This window comes from Capsicum annuum, chromosome 9 (assembly GCF_002878395.1).
Source record: "Capsicum annuum cultivar UCD-10X-F1 chromosome 9, UCD10Xv1.1, whole genome shotgun sequence".
NCBI classification, from domain to species: Eukaryota; Viridiplantae; Streptophyta; class Magnoliopsida; order Solanales; family Solanaceae; genus Capsicum; species Capsicum annuum.
In genome coordinates, this window is record NC_061119.1 from 76,283,133 (window position 1) to 76,287,623 (window position 4,491).

General features: G+C 35.9%; 1 non-coding gene across 1 annotated transcript; it reads left to right on the forward strand.

The window, feature by feature from the left end:
• The first annotated feature begins 2,606 nt into the window (after positions 1–2,606).
• On the forward strand, positions 2,607–2,717 carry LOC124887529. The gene has a single exon (XR_007045299.1). It is a non-coding gene; the product is annotated as a small nucleolar RNA R71 (small nucleolar RNA).
• The last annotated feature ends 1,774 nt before the right edge of the window (positions 2,718–4,491 follow it).

A 4,491-nucleotide genomic window follows, 5' to 3' on the forward strand; every position in this document is an offset into this window, starting at 1 on the left:
TTAAAGTGCCTAGGAGATTTGGATCAAATTATGGTCTATCAAATAAGTGGATTAGGCTACATATAAGGTTACCAAAGAAAATAAGCTAAAGGTTCAATGGGATTAACTAGGATTATGCACAAGAGTGGGTAAAAGAGGGTATGAAATAAGGCTATCAAAGAAATGCCTATATCATTTCCTAAACCCACACTCTTTATTTTGCTTTGCATACATATTGGGAAAGTTCTAGACATCACATATAATCAAGGAACATACAAAAACTTTACACGCATATGGAACATGCTCAACTCAATAGGATCATCATAGACTCCCAACCAAACAATAGCACTAATTCAATTTTAAGCCAACAAGTACTAGAGTCACCAACATGAGCCTGGAAGTCTTAGAAGTAGCAATTCACTCCATAAACATTATTTTACAATTAAAACACTTGCCCCATGTAATCAAAAATAGCACCAACAAGAATATCTTACACAAAAAAAAAATTAAATTGAGCCTAAATTTTTGAATTTCCCCACCCCCCACTTAAAAATCTACTTTGTCCCCAAAGTGAACTTAAAAGTAAAAGATAGAAATACTACCTGAGGCCTCTAGTCCTAACTAGTAGCATCCATAAATATCTAGAAGGTCCAGAGACCCCACACTCTATCCTTGTCATGCTCGCTAGCTCAGGTTTCCGGTACACAGACTTTCCATCAACCTGTGACTCAATAGAAAGAAAAACTATGTGAATTAAAAACTAAAAAGTAAAAATAAAACATACCTACTTAACTTGGGTTGCCTTCCAAGCAACACCTGATTTAGTGCCGAGGCACGACCCAACTTAACGACTTAGTCATTCTCTTTTCTTCTATTTCTCATACTTGGTCTCCATCTTCTTATTCTTTTCACCCATCTTAGGTGTGAATTCTCAAGAGCAACAGATATTTAAACTTTATCCTTTTCAGGATCATAAATTAGCATCAAATTGGGCTTAGGTAGTTGTGGCATAGGCAACTCAATGAAGTAGTCCAAAGAGGTCTTTGGTGGAATAACCACCCCACACTTTCCCCCTTTAATAACATTGATCATACATAAATATTTATAATGGGACATTATATTGAACACTTTATAAACTTTAAATACTACCTCTTCATCCTCCAACCTCATCGTAAGCGTGCTTTATCTAACATCAATCCATGTTCCCCCGATTGCTAAGAATGGACGCCCCAAGATGATCGGTACCTGTTCATATGCCTCAAAATTAATAACAATAAATTCAAAAAGAATAATGAATTTACCAACCTTTATGATAACATCCTCTATAATTCCTTCAGGATGGACAATAGACCTGTCTGCCAGCTGCAGAACCACGGTAGTCGGTCTAGGCTTTCCTAAACTCAATACGTTAAACAGAGATAGGGGAATCAAATTTATACTTTCCACTAAGTCACTCAATGCGTGGAACATTCTACTCCCAATTTGGATAGAGAGAGTAAACTTCCCTGGATCTCTCAATTTTTTGGGGATTTTCTGTGTTATTACTACACTACACTCTTCAGTGAGTGCTACTATTTCAACCTCTTGCAACTTTACCTTATTAGCAACCACATCCCTTAAGTACTTAGCATACTTGGGCATACCCTATGAAATATCTAACAAAGGTAAGTTAATGTAAAGCTCTCTAAATGTGTCAAAGAACTTCTTGAACATTGCATCCTCCTTCGCTTTTATTTACCTCTAAGGGAAGGGAAGTAGTGGAATCTTCTTGAATTCTTCAGCATATTTTTTTTTCAAATACTCAGACTTCCTCGATTTATCAACAATATTTTTGGATACCTGTTGGGTCCCCACATCAGCATCTACCTTCTTAGTTTTCTTTGGAGGTTCTTATTGAAGCTCTCTACCACTCCTCAAGGTGATTGCCATAACTTGTTTTGAATTCTCTATATCTGCTGGCAAACCACCTTGTGGCCTAGTATTTAATGCTTTTTGTAACTACCCCAACTACAACTCTAAGCTTCTCTAAGAAGCTTGTAAATTTTTTACATCTGCAACTAACTGAGTCTTATAAGCTAGAACCTGTTTTAACATCTCTTCCACGTTACTAGCTGACTGATTCCCTTGTGCTTGAGGTTGATGAATTTGCTGTTGTTTTGCGTTACACAGCTGAGTTTGCCACTTCATGTTATAGGCATTACCATAATTTAGCGTTTGAGCATTTCCTACATACATCCTCGATTCTGGATTAGAAGCACACATAGCCTCTAAGTGACCACTATTACCGCATACTTTACACCAACTTATAGCTTGTTGGATGGCATTAATTGGGGCTATAGGTTCTGATACTCCCAATTTCATGCGCTGAACTGAGTGTTTATTAAATTTTGTAATACAGAAACCTGAGTTGATAAGGCTGTGAATTGGTCCACCTCCAATACACCTATAATTTTTTCGTGGAACTTCTAGAATCTGAGTGCCATTTTGGATTTCCTTATTCAATGCAATTCAATAAAGTGTACAACAAATCATATGTGATGAATAGCTTGACCACCTGCAGCTGAATCTAGCAAAATACTTGTATTGTGATCAAGAGCCTCTATAAAAGAATGAGATAGTACCTTATTAGACTATTGATGGTGTGGACAGTCCCTAAGAAGATCCTTAAACCGCTCCCAATCATGATAAAGATTCTCGTCTAGTTTTTGTTTGAAGCACACTATCTCATTGCGAAGTCTCACAGTCTTACCAGATAAGAAAAACCGAATAAGGAATTTTTTTGCCATGTCATCCCATGATGTGATTGAATTTGTCGGCTCTAAAATCAACCACTTTTTTTCTTCCCCAATTAGAGAAAAGGGGAATAACATCATCCTTACATAATCTGAATTCACACCTATAGGAATGTATGTGTCACTAACTTCTAGAAAATTTCACTAGTGAACCAATGGATCTTCATATGAAAGCCTGTGAAATGTCCACTGCTAATCAGAAGTCATACCATATTCTGTTTAAGCTCAAAATTACCTCCAGCTGCCGACTTCTGAAATGGGGAGGTCAAATTAGTTGGAAGTGGTATTTCCACTTCTCTAACTCTCCTACGGGTTGCTTGTTCATCAGCCATAATGGCAGGATTCTCTTGGTCATCTAATATTTGAGGAATACGAGGGAGAAGGATTTTTTCTCCCCTTTGTTGATGAAATTGTTACTTAGGTTTAGGGATGGGTTGAACTAACTCTCGATCCTCTTCCAATATATCAACCTAAAAACCTATTTCCTACAATAACAAAACCAAGACCAAGTGTAAAATACATCAAAGAAATCTAAAAGAAAAAATAAAATAAACAATTGCAAAATTTCAAGTCCCTAGCAACGGTACAAAAAACTTGACAGTGCCCAAGTGCACACGCAAGTGTACGTAGTATATCAAATAGTAAAGTGGCCTAAAGAAATAAAAGTAACGATCCCATAGAGACTTTATCTAACAATGATTCAATTCTAGTTTAACTCCTAAGATTAATTTAATGCAAAGGAAACCAAAAAGAGAGTTTGGAAATTGTAAATTGCAAAGTAAAGTAATAGTGCATAAAGTAAAGGTCTTGTAACAATCAATGGAGTAAAGCCCAGGGTTAAAGCACTTTTGAAAAATCATACTATGTTATTGAACATAATTCATTAACTTGCTTATCTTGGTTGTTGATATGTAGGGTTAATTGCATGATCATGGTCTCCCTACCTCTAACTGTTTTCGTAATATGGACATTACAACTACATCGTTGAGCGGGGATGTAATAATCCAATTAATTTCTTTAAGCTATCGTCCTACATGTGAATCAAGTAATGCATCTAAGAGCTAAGACTAGGCTACTTTGTGTTGATCTTCAACTTATTGTTCCACCTTTACACTTAATAAAATTGAACTTTGCTCATCACCAACAAGTTTCTCCACTCATAATTACATATTTAAAATATTTGGAACACTTTAAACATAAGAGAATCCAACGGGATCGACTAGACAAGCACCTAGCTCAAACTAGTAATGCTAGTTTCCATGATTGAACTCTAAATGACTCTATTAAGTACAAACTTATTAAGAATTCACTATGAACATTGTAAACACACACTTGGACACTTAAATTCTTATTTATATCATATTCACATTAAGCACATGAATCATTCTCAAAACTAGGCTAAATTATCTAGAATAGTAACGCTAAGTGCATAAATACACCCAACATCAATTGGGAATATGTTTGATAAAATAATGCAAATAACTTGTGTGTGAGGTTACCCATACCTTATCTATCATTTGGGGATGAATTTTTCTATTGGGGGAGACTAAAACAACCTAGTTTCTAAACCTTAGAAAATTTCCTAGAATTTTGATCTCTTGACCAAATTCGACTCATGGGTATGAGTCATATGTTGGGGAACGGATGGTATGGTCTGATCGTATACTGACCAGTGTTGGTTGGTGGGACGGATTTTAGTTTTTAGAATAGATGCGACTTA